The 18,788-nt window shown below is 48.2% G+C and overlaps 1 protein-coding gene across 1 annotated transcript in view; it reads left to right on the top strand.

Annotated features, from left to right (window-relative positions):
* Positions 1-18,788, top strand: part of LOC135385282 (uncharacterized) — a 418,308-nt gene that overhangs the window by 20,232 nt on the left and 379,288 nt on the right. The gene's annotated exons all lie outside the window — the stretch shown is intronic.

The following is an 18,788-nucleotide window of genomic DNA, read 5'->3' as shown; positions in this document are numbered from 1 at the left end:
AAAGAACTCGTTACAAGTTACCGTGTGCAAAATGTAACTAAGTTAATAACGAAGTACTTCAGCCTGAAATGTAACTCGCAGTTACTGAGTTACTTAAACAAAAGAACGAGTTACTTCCAAGTTACTTCGGACAGAAAATAGCATTACGCAGGTGCAGCGCGCGTGAGCAGTTGAGTTAGACCTTTATTTGCCTGCAGAGGGGGGGGGGGGGGATTTATTGACAGAAAAAAAGGGAAAAAAATTAAAGGGAGGAGTGCAACACGCTTAGATCGTTTTCGTATATGTCCAACAATAGATCTGACTCTGTTTGTAAAGAAATGACGTCATAGTGCTTGACAGTGCCAAAATTTGGTAGAAATGAACTACGCTCGAAGCTGGAGCTGAACAAGGCCGCGCCCGAAAGCCACGGTCTTGAGGGGATTAAGATATGGTCCCTTAAAGGGACGCGACCCTCGGTCGTACTTTTCTTTCAGTGGGAGGCAGCGACCAACTGCCAGTTCGTGGAACCCCGCCCTCTCCTTCAGATTTGTTTCGGCAGTCTGTCTACCAATGTCATGATGACGTTTCTCTGGTAGAGGTCTATTCGAACGCTTTGCATCTTACTGCCTGTGGGCGCACAATGGTTCAGATTCATTTCAATGGCAGCGGTTCTTATTTCCTGAATACAAAACTGTCGTTGATTGAATATCACGTTTTATGGCAAAAAATGCCATGAAGGAACCCGAGAGAAAGCAACAAAATATGTGGACGTGAGTGAAAAGCGAGTTAAAAGTAACTTGGAACTTAAGTTACTTTGGCAAAGTTACCTGAAAAAGGAACGAGTTCCTCTGAAAGTTACCACGGCGCAAAAGTACCAGGTTAAGTTACAAGTTACAAGAAAAAGGAACTTAGTTACAGTAACGAGTTACTTGTAACGAGTTTCCTCGAACTCTGCTAAAAACATAACTTCACCGCATAGAACACTGTGCGCAGGCCATTAACACGGACGATAGAGTTGTAGCTTTTGATTAGAAGAGAATAAAGGGGCGTACGCCTTTTTGTGTCAATTTGGGTACATCATAATTGACACAAAAAGGTGTATGCTCCCTTTCTTCTCAAATGGGGAGCGATAACTCTATCATCCGTGGCATTGGTTGGCACGTGGCGTGCTATTTGGTGAAGTACTAGACAACTTAAGTCCTACAATTGGGACGGCCCACTCATCCGTGTAAGGCTCCTGCGTTTGGCTACCAGCCTTTGCACGACGCCCCGCTTCGCGATAAGTAGTGCCGGCTCTCTCTCTCTTCCCAGTCCCCACTTGGCCGCACCGCACTACATTCGCGGGCGGAGCGATTATTGCGTGGGGGCGGGGTCAAGTGTATGACTTTAAGTTGTCACTGACTATAGTTTTAGAGAGTACAGTCGTGGACAAACGGAGGGAGGGTAGCAGGACGGAGTGGAGGACAGACGGGGGGGGGTAGTATATCGGTTCTGGGCGGGCTTCAGGGGGAACTCTGCCGACATTCGTCTGGAAAAGTCTTCCCGAAAACCTAGGGATAACCTGAGAGAGCGCAGCAGCACTCCACGCTCCTGGCCAAACATCACCTCGAATGATATCGTTATCTGCCCTGATTTGCTGAAAACGGGAGGCGTACGCCTTTTTTGTGACAATTATGAACAGCATAGGTGTCACAAAAAGGCGTACGCCACCCATTTTCAACAAATCCGAGCAGATAACGATATCATTCGAGATGAAGGATGGCTAGGAGCGTGCTATAAGGTGAAGTTCATTTCTAAGAGTGAGGTAGTAGGATTCGAACCCACTACCTTGGCTACCACCAAGGAGCGCGTGCTTTTTTTTCTCACTCGGCCATGCCGCTGGTATAGTACTGTGCGAAATGGCTTCTTGCAAAAGCAAGACGGCACATATGGAACCGTCTGGATAGACGAGATGATGCTTAGGTTAATCGCGATGTTTTTCTCTATACTGTTGGAAATCGAGGGTCATTTTCCAGTCCCATAATTTTTGGGGGCATGTGTTTATTGAAAAAAAAGGAAGGGAGGAAATGTTAGTCAGGCGTAGGCCGACTTGCTATTCCTTAAAAAAAGAAGAAAACCAAATTAACAACAAAAAGAAAAATCACACACACACAAAGGGAACCTTGGAGGCTGATCGAGAGGCCGGAGGCATCAAGAAAGCTCAAGAGGGCAGTTGTAACCATGACTTTGGGATTGCCCCCAGAAAATCCTGGGATCCTGGAACACGAATCCGGGACTGGGATAAAACTGAGACAGCGGCGCACACATTTCCTGTCTGTATTATCCTTGCGTTCTGCCTCTATACCATAAAAAACGTTCGTCAACAACAAGAACAACTTCATTTTGCTGATGATGATTTGGGGGGTTTCATAACCACTTTCTGGTAGCATATTGCTTTTTATTCCGTTTTCATATGCGACGACTTTTTATGGGGGGAAAACAGCGAGCCATTTTTACGTTCTCCTCAAGTAAGAGGCTTAGTTTTATTCCCAGCCGTCACGCGTGGCGCCCATCCAATCACTTCATACAGCACCAAGGACGAAACCAAGCTGCGACTTGCAAAGCTGAATCAGTGAAACACGAAAACCAGGCAAGCGCTATAGGAAGCGAATGCCCCTGGCTGTGCTGAATATTGCAGGAAAGCCTGGGCTTCGAAATTGCGGATGGTTTATTCGCGGGTGAGTGGTTCGTGTTTTTGTTGAGTGGAGACCGTTCGTATTGGCCCCAAGAGTGTTCAGTATTTTGCCCCACCTCCTGTACTTAGCATCTAATTCATTTTCGGCAGAAAATTCCACACGCTGGTCCACTGGCTTTACTCCTGCGAGATATCTCAATAGTTCGTTCAAATTGTCCGCTTACCGTAGAAATTAAACCTCTGATAATCATGCCACGTGATGAGACTTCCTTTACTTTCTTTTCGGTGCTGTTCGCGAGCACGACGGCACACATGCGGTTCGACGCCATCGATACCTCTCGATAAACAAAGCAATGAACGGAGCTCACAGGCGCGTGTGTCTCGCCGGCACCGCGCAAAAAACGGAATATGCGCCCACAACTCGGGTGCTCGACAGGCAGCAAGCGACAAGAAATTGTAGATAGCCGTCCTAGCAGCCTAGAAATTAAGCGACTGGTAATTATACCACAGTTCTGGGTCACGACAGCTTCCTGTATTCCCTTCGAGTGCTGAGAGAAAGTCGCTTAGAGACAAAACAAAAAGAGCGTGTTGGTTACTAAAACAACAAAAAGTAAGCAGAAACAAACTAAAAGTAAACACTAAAAGCACTAAAAGTAAACACACGGACAGACGGGACAAGCGAACACAAAATAGCAGGCAGGATCCGGGATATTCCGCATCCCAGCAGCACTCCTTTCCCATAATACTGTTATTTTCACCATCTCCGTTGTCTACGCAAAAATACATTTTCATTCGCGTTAGTTGTTATAGTTCTACATACAGCAACAGTCCTTACACTTATCTTATGTGTCAGTTGTTTAGCCGTTTTGTATAATATCACTCGCCGTGAACAAGGTTTGTACGAAAAGTCTCATTTTATATACTCCGCATTATGTTTCAATGCGCATCAAAATTCCGTCCTAGAAGGACGATAGTGTTGGTATACTACATCCGGCCTCAGTAGATCTGCAAAAATACTTTTACTGCACAAAACAATTATGAAAGGACATACATGCAACGAATTTAGCAAAGTTGAACCCCCGATGGACTAAAAACGCTAACAAACGCATACAAGCAATAACAGTATGCACAGAATAATTTGTGGATATGGGCTATGTACACCACCGCATAGTAAAAGACATCTGCTTTAACAATCCCTACAGGGTGCGGCACTCAAGTGTGCCACATTTCCGTCACTTCATAAGAAAATAAGATAAAGTCCAACCCGCCTGAAATTTTGCACAGTGAGAGAAAGTTTCCTAAAGCTTTTTAGCATTCCTTGCGGACGTCGTCTGTTCGCGCACACAGGAGAGATTAACCCGGCCGGCTGTCCGGCAGGCTTAATCTCGCCGACCGGGGTCTCTCCGTTTCACCCAGCAAGACTGTGGCCATGGTGTTCACTCGTCGATCATTCACGAGGTTCGCGCTCGTCATTGAAGGTTCACCACTGCCATTTGTCCCGTACTGCAAGTACCTGGGCGTGGTACTCGACCGTGACCTTTCCTGGTCTGGCCACATTAAGACTCTCACAACCAAGATCAACAGCTACGTGGCGGTTCTTCGTTGCCTCGCTGGTTTGCGATGGAGCCCGTCCTTCTCTGACCTCCGCCGTGTCCACCAATCCCTCGTGCTGGGTTCTCTCCGGTATAGCCTTCCCATCTTGCATGGTATCAGCCGAAGCAGAAATAGAGATATCTTCTTTAGCCAAGCCAGGAGTCTCCGCGTCTGCTTGGGAGTCCCTTCGACCACCGTGACATACTCTGTCCTAGCCGAGGCACGCGAACCGTCGATCGATGTCCTGCTGGACGGGGCAACCCTCCGTGTTATCGCACGGTACCTTACTCGGCACCCTCTTCACTACCTTCGCCATGTCGACGAAGACTGCCCGGCCTCTGACTTCGGTCGTGCTCTCGTTCGCCTCAAAGGGTCCGTCCCTGCACAGTTCTCTCTGCCCTTGCACGCCCCTGCGGTGAGGACGCTTGCAAGACCCGGATCTGTGCCACTATCCCCGGCCTCCAGAGGAAAAACGATGTGCCTGTGACAGTAGCCCTCCAGCACGCGCTCGAGCATCTCAGTTCGCCTATCCTCTGAGCCGCGCCATCTATACTGATGGATCGGTAGCGAATGAGTCACCAGCAGCGGCCTATTACGTCTCGCATGAAAACCGTGACCTCGCCCTCCGACTTCCCTACACAGTGTCCTCTGTAGCGGACGCCGGAGGACGACAAGGATGGCCAAGCGCATGGAGCCCCCGCTTCTCAGTTCCACCGGCGCGGCCATGGAGATAGGCCACCGTCATCGCCTCTCCGTGGCATACCATCATCGTCGGTCGGGACTCATTTAGAGGAAGACCATCGTCCTCTACATTTGGTGACCCGGACGAAGAACATCACGTCCGGAGCAATTCGGCCCTGCACCATCCCAAATTTGTCACGACACCATTGAGCGGCACTACATCCGGCACACACGCGCTTCACAGATTGAGCCGCCTTCACTCCTGCCGGCACTCTTCACTGCAACTAACGCTTCTCCCTGCCGGCCGCAACACTCGAGCCTTGCGCTCACCTGCCGGTCGCGGCAGCCTACGCCACGGCACGCTTCAGCCCGTCTCGGCATCTCACTACGGCTCGCATATCCTCGCCTCACTCACTTCACCTCGGACTCTCCAGCTTCGGCTCCCGTGCCGGTCGCGGCACCCCAGGACCACGACACCGAGCGCCTCACTCTCTCTCGCTCGTCTCTACCTGACGAATCGTTGTTCCCGTCCTCACCATCTGTGACATGCCGCCAACGTGTGCCGTGCCATACACCTGTTTAACCATGCACGTATACCACGGTTGCCCTGAACTGCAGTTTTTCCCAGGCGCGTTACCTGGACTCCAGCTCTTGCGATGCGTCCGCAACGCATCTGACGGCAGGGGGACCCCTGTAGCGGACGCCGGGCAACGACAAGGATGGCCACGCGCATGGAGCACCAGCTTCTCAGTTCCACCGGCGCGGCCATGGAGATAGGCCACCATCATCGCCTTTCCGTGGCATACCATCATCGCCGGTCATGACTCATGTAGAGAAACTCCACCTCCTCTACATCCTCCACGGATGCGGAGCTGCTCGGACTGCTTGCCGCTCTGCGGCATATCGCTAAATCTGTGCCTGTTGCGTGGGTCGTCCTCACAGACAGCAACGCGTGTTTGGCGCTCCTGTCCACATACCACCCCGTGTCATGAGTGATATGCGTACCATGGTACTTCAAAAGTACGCCCAACTCTCCTCGGTCGGCCACCGTATCTGCCTTCAGTGGGCCCGGGCATGCAGGGCTACACGAAAACACATGTGCTGACGCGGCTGCGAGACGCGCCGCGCTTGATGCGGCCACGCCGGTGCCCCTACTACCGCTCCCGGTGTCTGCGTGACGCCTGCTTATACGGCGCTCTGCGGCGACGGCACCCGCCAATTTGTTGTAGACGCTATCCGACCTAATGCTTTCCTGCAGTCCATCGACCCCTCACTGGAGTTTGTCATCGGCCGCTGTACCCGCGAGGTGGAGACCCTTCTACATCGTCTCCGGCTGAACGTTGCCTTCACCCGTTCACTCCTGTTCAAAATGGGCCGCGTCTCATCTCCCACTTGCCCCTGCTGCGCTGTAGAAGACGATATCTCTCATCAGCTCCTCCACTGTCGGCGTCACCACCATCATCGGGCCGTGCTCTGGCAACACGTCTCAGGGCTTGGGTGCACGAACGGACGGACAGACGTTTCTCTCGCAACACTCCTTGGCCCCATGCAGCGAGCTAGCCAGTGGAGAGTCACAAAAGCGGTGCTCCGCTTTCTGCGTGACACGGGTCTCCTGGGCTCCCTGTGAGCCCTGTGTTTCTCTCTCGACCCGGTGGGCAGTCACCACTGCGCTCCTCCGCTTTCTCCACGCTTCGAACCTTGTCAAGGCCTTGTGATTGTGTGACTGTGTGTGTGACTTTTCAGTTTTAGTTTTGTGTTCTTCCTTTCCTTTCCTCATCTCCTTTGTTTTTTTTCTTCTTTTATTTGCTTCTTTTCCTTTTCTTTTCGTCCCCGTTTCTTTCCTTCTTCCCTTCTTTTCCTTTTTTTGTTTGGAATAGCAAGCCGACCTTCGTCTGGCTGACCTTGCCTTTCTTTTTCTGAATAAACATATCTCCCCCCCCTCGGAACAGAACATGTGGAGATCAGGCTTTAATATCGCAACTGCGATGTGTTCCATAAAGTCAATAACTAAAATGTTGATTAAAATATATCTGTTAATTAGTTCCTAATTGAGAAAAAATACGGTTTCCTAGTAGCAGCCAGGTCGAGTAATCCAATGAGAAATGTGAAAGTGTCCTAAGGCACTCCCCTTTTTACGAAAATTTGTTGCAGCTAAAAAGAAACCCTGCATACAGGGTGTCCCAGAAATGGTGTCACTGAATTCTAATAAAAAATCTACGCCACCTAGAATAATGCGGTCAACGGCATTTGTTCTTACTAGGTTTTTGCTACCTCCTGATGTGCATGTCATGTACCCTAAGTTTAATTTTGTAAATTTTTGCGAAGTGTACTCGGAAATTTGACAGGTAAGGTAACTTTTTTACCCCACCAACATGAAGAGCGTGCCAAATTTACTCAAATTCACGATAATTGACAGTGATCTATCCTATCGGGAAAAATAGCCGACTTTTTGAGCGCAATCGCTGTCAGTCCGACGAAAGGAGGTGGGAAACTCAGCACGCAGAGTGATAGTAGAAAAAGTGACAGTTCCTGGAATTGGGAGAGGGAAGGTATGCTACCAGTCGAAGCCGGACGCGATAAGCTGGCTTTCCAACCTCCGTTAGTCGGACTGACAATGATTTCGCTGAAAAATTGCTCGCGGGCTATCCTCTGGGAGCTCCGTAGAGTATAATTTTCGGCTATTTTTTTCCGATACCATAGCTCCTTAGTATTCCTAATTAATTATCATTAATTGGAGTAAATTCGCCATGCTCGTCACATTGGTGGAGTAAAAAAAGTGACCTTTACTTTGCAAATTTCCAAGTGCAGCTCGAAAAAAATTACATAATTCAACTTAGAGTCATTTCAAGGGAGTCAGTTCAAAACCTCGCCACTCGTTTCATCCTTTCAGACTATTCCTATCCTTCTAGCATCTCATCACTTAAGGCTTCTTTGGATCTTCCGCCTCTCGTAACTCGCAGAAGCTTCTTCCGTCTTTCCGTTTTTCACCAATTTTATTCCAGCCCATCTATACGGCCATCTTTCGTCACAGCCGCACCTTACATCTCAGGCCGATTAGACCACCCGTGTAAGGTAGAACCAATCACTTGCCACACTTCCCACTTTTTGTATTCTTTTTTTTTCCACATACCATTGCCGATTGGAATGACCTTCCTCAGTCCTTAGTCACCTCGCCTAACCATCAAACTTTCCGTAGAAACTTGGCATCATATCTACACATTTAGTGTGGAAGCATTATCTCATGTCTTGTATGTGTGTGAATTTTGTTATTACCTTAACTATTTTGTGCAGTGTTTGTGCTGTTTCATGTACTAATGTTGCATATATTGTACGTATCCCCCTCTTGTATCGCCCTAAGGGCTCTTTGAGGTGTTTACATAAATACATAAATTAGGTTACATGGCATGCACATCAGCAGGTGGCAAAAACCTAGTAAGAACAAATGCAGTTGACCGCATGATTCTATGTGGCGTAGTTTTTTATTAGAATTCAAGGACACGTTTTCTGAGTGTGTGTGTGTGTGGGGATATAAAGGTCAGAGTGACCGAAGGTCGGCTTGCTATTCCTAAATGGAAATATTGCATAAAGATGAAGCAAAACCAAATGTAAGATGACGACGAGGGTGGCGTGAAGTGTAGATGACATGAAAGGTCAAATGATAATTTGTTCATGAGGTCTGCCGTGTGGAGGAAGTCGAGCAAAGCTCGAGTGACGCACCACTGACGGGAGTGTCGCACAGGGCCATGTAGTACAGAAAGGTCTATGTGTGTGTCCCAGAGCAGTCAGGCGTCCTTTGAGGGTGTCGCGGGCAGTGTCGTGACATCTGGAGTGCAGTAGTTCATGCGCTGTGTCTGCTTCCACCCTGCACGTTGCGCATGCTGAGCAGTTCAGTTGGCCCATCTTGAGTAGCACTGACGGTGTTCGGGCTACGTTTAACCGTGAACGGTGTACGATAGTTTCTTCCCTTCGGGTGAGCCGCAGAGTGGTCGTGTATTCCATCTTCGGGTCGAGCAAGTGCAGGAACGTGTTTTCAGGCACAGCATTCTCTATGAAGTGTAGTATGTTGCGGGCACAGTGTCGCCTCACCTGCATTCTGCTGGCGGACGACGACATCGGTACTGATGCAATTAGCTCACCTTCGTCATCAGCGCAGCCTCGTCAGCATATGTGTTCCCGTGCAGGCCAATATGGCCTGGCACCAACTGGAACCAGACACTGTGGCCTGAGACACGTTTTCTAGGACACCCTGTATACGTGCCTTTTGCGCCGCTTTCGGTTTGGTGCTAAAGCAACATCCGGTTTTTTTAGCAAACACGCTCTGCGCCAATCACTGTGCCTATTGATACAATTCTCTCTTCTGATTTGAAAAGAGAGAGGGTCGTATACGCCTTTTTGTGGCGATTCAATTACCACAAAAAGGCATACGCCTCCCGTTTTCAACAAATCAGGAAAGCGAGAGATATAATTAAATGCATGCATGGCAGATGGTTCCGAACGACCTTAGTCGCGGAAGGACCGGAAGCCCTCGTGGCACCGGAAGTTGTGGCGGGCGCTTGTTTATGTTTACCCAAGAGTGTCATGTTCACTATCCACAAGCCAGGACCGCATTCTGAGAAATGGGGGGGGGGGTAATGGCAGGATAGGCTCACCGTTGTTGGCCACACAGAAGTGGGCGTCGTCACGACTATAGCACAAAAAAAAGAAAGAAAAAAGAACGCAAAGCAAAACAAAACACAAAGGAAGGAAGGACGGATGGAGGATACAGGAGGTTGAAGGATGGGGATGCGGTGATGTGCAGGAGTTCATCGGGGAGAGTAGAGTATTAGATGGGTCGATGAGCGAGGCCTGTCTTCAGCAGGAAGAGAATGAGGTTTCTTGCTTTGGCGGAACGTTCGGCAGAATAACCAGCGGGGTAGAGGATGTCCGCTAGCGTGCCCGAGGTGGAGCGAGGGAGATGGGCTTCGCGCGCAGAATGGTATGCTCGGCAGTCTCGCAGGATGTGTTCGATTGTTTCGGGTTGTTGACAGTGGCCACAGCTGGCGTCACCCCTAGTCCGATCTGGAACAGCTGAGAGTTGGTGAACGCACACCCAGTGCGGAGCCTATGGAGCATGGTCTGGATGCTTCGAGGAAGGTTTTTCATGCGAAGAGGGGGGCGATTATGGTGCATGATATCCCGTATTCCAGGGTGGCGCAGTTGAACAAGGTGCTGAACAGACATCTGCCTGTCGGTGTCGTCCGGAGTTGGCAAGATATTGCTGCAGCCCAGGTGTGCTGTGGACGCCAGCTGGTCCGCCCTTTCGTTGCCGCCGACACCGAAGTGGGACGGGATCCATTGGAAGACGATATGTTTACCTGTTTATATGTGTTTATATATCTATATATGTTTATTTGTTTATACTTCCCCCCTCTATGTTGAACAGAGTTGATCCCACGCTCGCTTTCCGCATGCCACGAAACACATCTCGTCAGGATGCTGCATTAATCCACCGCATGCGCCTCGATGTGGCCTTTACAGCTCAGTGGCGTTACCGCTTGAGACAAATTGATTCTCCCACCTGCTGCCACTGTGGTGCTCTTGAGGATCTGGAGCACATTCTTCTTCATTGCCCTCACTACGAACCTTCCCGAACCACACTCTCCGAGTCTCTTCGTCAGCTGGACTCTCGCCCTCTCTCCCTACCGAAATTGCTTGGTCCCTGGCCCAATCCAGCCCAGCAACGCTCTGCGCTCAAAGCTCTTCTGACATTTCTGGACACCATCGGACTTCGATCGTTATTGTAAAGGGGCTCGTTATTTTATTCCCCCCATTCCACCAAGCACTGGGGTAGAGCATCGCCTGTTGCGATGAAACTCCCCACTCTCCAAGGCCGAAAATAAAGTTGTTGTTGTTGTTTATTTATATTTCGCCTCCTTCTTGTTTATGCTGAGCGCACGATCTTCTGATGCTTCGCGCTAAGATGTTGTCACACATGGGGTTCATCACGTCCCATAGAGCGCTTCTCGTGTCTGTGAGTAGGACTGCTCTGGCAAACCCTCGCACCTGGACCGCAGCAGCAGCATGCAGGAGAGCCAGGAGCTCAGCAGTCGTGGAGGACATCGGGTAACGCGATGATCTCCCTTGCCAGGCCACTGACGGGATGTGGAAGGCACACGTGGCACATTTGGTACGGTCGTCAATAGAGCCATCAGTGAGTACCAGAGTATGTGAGTGATAGACGTCAGTTATGAGGTTCTCAGCCGCCGTTCTAGCGGCCAGGGGGCTACATTCCCTCTTTTTGTGAGTGCCCGGAACGTCGAGCGTTACACCCGGTACAAACTCACGCCATGGCACCGAAGGTAGCCCAGCAGGATGTTGAGGCGATCGCTCACTGTGGGCCAGGGCGCTAGTAGCGTATACGCTGGCCAAGCGGCCGAGGGACGTGTGTGACCTTTTTACGAGGGCAGAAAAACGAGAGTGCTTGCTTCTGCACGTGGCCAAGTTGTCTAAGTGGGGAAGCCCCCTAAACTCGGAGTGGATACTGACATGCTTTTCCTTGGCTTCCAGGTAGGTTTGGGTAATTCCAGAAAAGCTGGGTATTTCAAACGCCGTTCTTATCCCTTCCCGATGGAGGCGCTCAAGAGCCTGCCATTGTGAAGGTCCCACATCCACGTACGGTGACACGTACAGGATACGCGAGAGAATAAGGGCTTTGTGTAGCGTGAGCAGCGAACTTGAACTGCACCCCCGTGGCTTGCCACTGATCCTTCGGAGTAAATTAAGAGTCTTCTTGCCTTTACACACCGTTTGGTTTACTAGCCTAGACCTGCGTAAAGAGCTGTCAATGGCGACGCCAAGATAACGGCAAACCTCACATCTTGGGATGGGGGTGCTGTTGATGGAAAGATTAGGAAAACCCTTGCCCAAGTACTTTCGGCGGGGAATGCAAACCAGGCATTGAGACTTTTCTGTAGATACAACAAGCTCCCTTTCAAGAAGTGCCGCACTGAGGCCGTTCAATGCAATTTCGGCGATGCCACGAAGCTTCTCCTTGTTGTCTCCCACAACGCGGAGGCAGATATCGTCTGAGAAATGAACTTCACCGGTAGCATGCTCCTAGCCAATCATCATCTCGAATGAACGGGAGGCGTACGCCTTTTTTGTGAACAGCATACGTGGAGCGTGCTATTCGGTGATGTTCACTTTTCACTCCGTATCTGTCGTAATGTCATCAATAACTGGTGTACATTATGAGTAATGACTCCAAATGAGACACTGTTGGGGATTATCTTCCCTAAGTCGAACATATTATTTCGAATTATCTTATAACCCGCTAACCGTCGTAATGCTGCAAATAATCGCTGCAGACCGTTTTGCGCCAAAAGCTAATGAATTCGACGAATAAACAGCTCACTCGTGAGTATTCGTTACGCAGTTCGCAAACTGGATGTTTTCACACCGTGCGTAATACTCTAACCACACACTTTCTTGGTGATGTGTAGATACTCTGTTTGCATAAGAGGTGTTTACCCACAAACGCGTACCAAGAGTGCAGGCGCACTCTATCAACTAAGGAACCACAGGAATTAACTGACCATGAAAGTCGAGAGTGAAATCTCGTGTGTCCAATTAATGAGCGCAAATAGCTTTTCATGTAATCGGTAAGCACGAGCCAATCCAGCAGGAAACAAACACGACTACGTCAGGATTGCACGCAGTTCAGACCGCCACCGCGTCGCTATGGCTGAACAGAAGTACGATCGAACAGCTCCTAGATTAATAAAACACATCAGGTTTCAAATTTTCATCCGGCCGACGCCCATAACATCAGACCTTTCGCTGCCAACAACACAGTTGCCATGCGCCCCGAAAAGCAGACAATGGAAGCCCAGAGCTTCCTTGAAATATGAACGAAAGGGAAAATATACGTTCCGATGCAGCTCTCCAGTCGTTTCCTTCGTCAGCAGAAGCCGAAGAAGGAGGGCACGGAAAAGTTGGGGACGCCCTTTATCCACATCGATGGACGTGCAAAGAGGGGAGCGTAATGAGCCGAAGTCTTCCATGAGCCGTTTAAGAATGGCTGCTAATGAATCTCAATGACGGTACAACACCGGTATTATGCGCCAGGGAATAAAGACAACGTCAGATCATCTACTCGGTGGTCACTGGAGGATCCGTGCGTACTAAACAGCAGTCCCTTAAGAAGAACGACATTGAAGGAATATGAATGAATAGGTGTACTGTGTCTGTTACTATTCTAATGAATACAAGAACCGTGACGATCTATTGACGAGTGATGGTGTGCACTCTATGAAAAAAATGAGTAAAATAAGGAGTAATTGCAGCTTCTATTCCGCTAGAGTGCAATTACGCCCCATTATTGTCCCCTAATCCAGAAATTTACTCCATGGGACTGTAAATAGTCACTGAACTTCCCAAATGGTCCCCTAAATGTAATAATGAATGTAATGTAATGTAATGTAAATTTGCGCACTTCTTGAACTTGCTGGAATGAGGCTATACAACTTGGCTAACTGAGCAGTTTTCCACTCACACAGAGGGAAAAATAGATGTTCTTTCGTGCGAAATTGTGCCCTATGCATGGCGCAAGACGCGACACATCACTTTTTTTCGGTTTAATTCAAAGCATTGTCATTCATGCACATAAATTATGTGCATTCTTCCATCTTGTGCATGTGCATTGCATGTGTGTGTGATTCTTAGAACAGGGCGTGAAATGCAGACCCCACTCTGTGACATTCATTTACTCCCGTGCGTTTACTTCCTAAAGGGACAGACTTTTGTGGCAATGTATTTAGTCCCCAAAACGATCTCTCTCTCTCTCGATCTCTAAAATTGATCTCTCTCTTTCTTTTCTTTTTTTTTGAGTGTGCCTGCCCATATGGCGGCGTGTCGGTTGGGTGAAGATTATGCGTCCCAGCCTTATTCATGTCAACTTCGCTGTCTCAGGGCGCATGAGGCCCATGCGGCACAGCAGGTGCCGGCATTCGAAACTGCATCACCTCCCATCCTTGTCGTGGAAACAGTTGATCTTTAAAAGGAAAAAAAAAATCTCACCACAACGTTCTCATAGTTCTACAACCTTTTGAAGCACTGTGTAGCACGTGACATGAGTTACGATAGAGTTTCCCAATATTCATCTACACGTTTTTTATCTATGCCTGTACTATTACCCTCTGTGCATATCAGGTTTAGTTGTCCTTTTAATAGGATATAATGTAGTTCAATATTACCGTTCTGGAGCGGCTGCCAGGTGCTGCTTTCTGTCTGGTCTGTTACGTGCGCCGATATTGACACACATGCGTTAGTAGGTCAATTGTCCGAGGCAACGGAGCGGAATTCCCTTTAGGGGATTTGTTCCCGTTACGGCCCGGTGCCGGTGAGAAGGCTGCTTCGTCTACTGAAAGCGGTATACTTTCGTCGGAGCACACATTAGTAGCAGTGACTTAGTGGCGGATTAGGTGTCGTACCCCAGCTCCTCTACTCCTTGCTTGTTCTTGCTTACTTCTTTTTTGTTTTGTTGTTGTTGTTGTTGTTGTAGCACAATGAAACAGCCAATGCGTGCAATGGAAGGGTGTTCATGATTTTAATGTACCGTTTGGAAACAGAACTCTCTTGTTTTATTGAAAATTGGAAACATACGCGGACACTTGCATTTGTGGTAATGTAAAAAAAAAAAAAAGACTTCCTCACCGCGCTCTTTTCAGTAATAACGCTGTCATACTGTGTATTGGTCGGCTAGCCTTGAGCGTGTTGCATGGTCAAGGACATTTTTAAGAGCAGGTAAAAGTAAGCTCTTTATTTAAAAAAAAATCACGTAACAAAAGAACAGTAAACGAGACTGTGAGGGCGAGCCCTGTCAAACAGTCCTTTATCACCAGGGTTGCGGAGTTGGCACTCCGGAGTTGGAATGATTCCGGAATCATTCCAGATTTATAATAGCCTGGAATGAAATTGGAATGGAATGGCGGATGCTGTCCTAGGAATAGAATGAGAATGGAATTAGGCCTTTTTTCGCAGGAATGGAATTGGACTTGGAATGGAATGGTCTGGGTGCTCCGGTGGTAGTTTTGATTTCAACGCCTTGCGCCCTTGGTGGTGCATGGTTTCTGCTTCTGCCCTTTGCACACACGCACCACACCTGCACACGGTCAAGAGCGGAAAAATATTGTTGAATATTCGGCATCCTCCTTCATTTCGAAAATAAGAACACAGGGAAGCTCTCCGCGGTCCCCCAGAACTGCGCGCAGCTTCAGCAGACGTAGGAGTATTTTCCACAGCTTTGCATATTATGCCAGCACAGCGAAGCCCCTCTTTCCAGAACCTCGTATTTGTGAACCGGACCACACGATATCAGCAAGATTGCTCACATGTGCAAATAAGAAAAAAGTTTATCATCGCAATTAGTACTGTATCGATGTTGTTGTGATGTTAGGAGCATCTCCGCAACTTAACTTGATGTGCTCTTCCCGTTTTAGGTATTGACTTCATCTAACAACGCTGGGCTAGCCAGTACAGTTACCGGTCCTTCTTCTTCCTTGTTTTTATTGATGGAGTTAAAAGAATGGAATAGGGTTGCCGAGCCATTCCAGGAGTGGAAATTGACCACGCCTTTCCATTTCGAGGAATTGAAAGGAAGGGAATTATAACAAATCTCCATTCCTGGGAATGGAGTTGGAATGGAATGTGTGACCCCATTCCGCAACCCTGCTTAACACCCACATATCACACACTATCAATAAACGTCACACAACGATACTCAGAATAAAAGAATCGCCCTGTGGTACACATGACACAATCAGACTGAAACTTAAGAACAAAATATTTACTATCGTTCCATGCAGGCACCTGGTTGCTGTTTGAATCGAAAAAGGACCCGGATGACAATCTTAAAGTACGGTAGCAAATAATTCCACACTTTAGGTGTAGATACCAAAATTCGTCAGTTTGATCATTTCACGACAGTGGGATGTTTAATGATGATATGAAAAGAAACCAAATGATCGGTGTCCATACCACATGGCACAATTTGTGTACTAGTGTACTAAGAGTGCAACCTAGCATATAATAACTGTGTTCTGAACAGACAAACATTGAAGGGCAAGAGAGATTGGTTCGGAACAGTCTGTCGCCTTTAACAGCTTGTTCCAGAGGGAACAAAGCAATCCAAGGGACATCCCACAGATATCGTGTTGGGAGATAGAGATGTCCATGGGACATAGTCATTTTATAATACGAGTATATTCGTCTACATGACATCCAGAGGATATCAAAGTGGCCGCATTTCCTGATTTTTCTTGATATCCTGTAATAATCATTACGGGTTTCTCGTGGATGTGTACGGGATATTACATACAACACGTACGGTAGATTAATCACCCCTTGGTTTCCAGAAGTCAAATTCTCAATTTTTAACTGTTTCGGTTTAATAAATACGGTAGCTTTTAAAGCACGTGCTATCATCGCAATTTGTAAATGTCAAAGGCTCAGCGCGGGGGAATATGATTCGCCACTTTGTCGGTGCGCGCCGGGGCTGCGCTGGGCGGGTCTTACGCTTAGCAAAACGCTGGTTCGCGGCTCCCTGTTATGTAGCTTACCTGTATCGCACGATCTATCAGCCACGTCTGAACGCAAGCTTCGGTGTACCCTGGCACGCAGCCTGCGGACGCGGATGGTGACCTCTGCGCAGCTGCATACCATCTTGCTGTTCCTGAAGTCTGCCTTGAACTACCCTCCTCCCTCCTGGTGATATACACTGAGTTAAAGTCAGCCATGCAATGTGCAGGAAGCGTGCGCATCCGCGGATCTTTGGCGCCGGTGGTAGTGAGTAAACTCCTACACCTCCTTGACCGCCGACCACTGAGCTTGTCCAAAGACCTTGGTCGACGGAGCTCCCCTGAGCATCAGTGCCGGGCTCTTCGCTCCCTTTTTGCTTTCGTGGAAGCTACTGGCCTTCTCGACGAGCTCTAAACAGAACTCCGACCTGTCTTCGCTTCGCTGTTCGAATCCTGTGTTCGCAGTGTTCGCTCTTTGAAATGTGATAGGGTTCTGTGGCTACCACGGGGAAACATCCCATATCAACAACACTTTTCCATCATTTATTGTTGTTGTTGTTGTAAATCTTAATTGTATGTTTGTCGCATTTTCCATAACGGATAACAACGTGGCGTTTCACTGCTTCGCAAAAGCAAAAAACAGTGAAATATAAATCTTCCAGGAACTCTAAGTCCGAAAAGCTCCGTGGCATTTCCTTCGATCGAGAAAACAGATATTATATATTGCTTGTTCTGAAGTATTCCGCAAAGTGGAGAATCCTGCTCGCATGAAACTGAAACTGAAGGGTGGCGTGTCTAAGTTAGATTGGATTACGTACACAAACAGCACGGAGGTGTGGAATTGAGCTCACTATCCAGATAATGTCTGTTTCTTACTGGTTTTGCTGATTTTGGTTTCAGATATTCGGTAGGCCCACCGAAAGTCGAACTCCAGTACTGTTACACGAATACGCGTTTCTCTCTTCCTGGCAAGAAATTCTCTATGCGACATCCCGTGCGGGACCGCATTTTGGAGGATGCTTGAAACAGGCGCGAGGTATGTCCGACAGACATCCATTTCCGGGTATGGGCATTCGGATCAATTTCGGACGTCAACAGGAGAGAGTGTTCACCCTAATGTTTCAACAGGGCGTGTAAATCTGCTCTAATGACCTACGACTTCTATTTTAACAGTGAACTCAGCATCCCTGAGACATCGGCTAAGAACTGGACAGTGACCGTCTCATTTGCATAGGCTCAATAATTAGGTAACATTCCAAACTTTTAAATTACACTTCGGGCGCTTTCGGAACCACAGTTCCAGCGATTAGAAGATCAAGCGAAAAATCCTAAAAAAAAAAAAAAGAACACGTCGAGTGATTTCTCGAGCAAGTAATTGGTTTCCATTTACGAGTACATACACTCTTCGAAATGAACTTCACCGCATAGCACGCTCCAAGCCAACCATTATCCCGAATGACAACGTTCTCGCCACCTGATTTGTTGAAAACGGGAGGCGGAGCCGAGTGTGTGCCGTGCATAATGAACACAAAAAAGGCTCATTTTCAACAAATCTAGGGCGAGAACGTTGTCATTCGGGATGACGGTTGGCTATGAGCGTGCAATGTGGTGAAGTTCATTTTAAGAGTGTATGTATTGACTGGAGCAGCGTCGCACTCTTTCGCTCTGCTACACTCTAAAAAACACAACTTCGTCGCATAGCACGCTCCTAGCTAACCATCATCCCGAATGACAACGTTCTCTCCCGTGATTTGATGAAAACGTGTGGGCGTACGCCATTCAGTAAATCAGGGGAAAGTATGATGTCACTCGGGATGATGGTTGGCGTGGATCGTGCTGTGTGGTGAAGTTCACTTGTGTGTCGCCAAAGGCGAGCCGATTCTACCATCACCCCCCCCCCTTTTTTTTTAAGTAGTGTGCTGCCATCAATAGTGTGTGTGTGTGTGTTCATCCGCGTAGTTCACACGGGGAGTAGCCGAAGATAGGGAACGGCCGCGAAGGACTCTTCGGCATTACCTCTCTTTGTTTACCACATTGGTACGAAGGGCACGCTATGCTGTCGTTCGGTTGGCGAGGCTGCTTGCCTTTATGGTGGTAATGACGAATCCACCTCGAGCACTCTGTACTAACCCTTTCGACAAGACATACCGAAGCGTCCTTTTGAAATAACTTTGTATTGTAAGCATGCAGCCGATATCAGCAGATACATGGGAAAACAAATTGAAAGGACATTGCCAAGACTTCCTCGCATCGCCTTTTACGGAGGTCTGAGCGTTGCCGACAATTTGCCAGCGTTGAAACGACAG

The sequence above is a fragment of the Ornithodoros turicata genome, chromosome 2 (assembly GCF_037126465.1).
Source record: "Ornithodoros turicata isolate Travis chromosome 2, ASM3712646v1, whole genome shotgun sequence".
Lineage (NCBI taxonomy): Eukaryota > Metazoa > Arthropoda > Arachnida > Ixodida > Argasidae > Ornithodoros > Ornithodoros turicata.
Note: the sequence above shows the minus strand (reverse complement) of the source record. Positions and strands in the feature narration are given on the sequence as shown.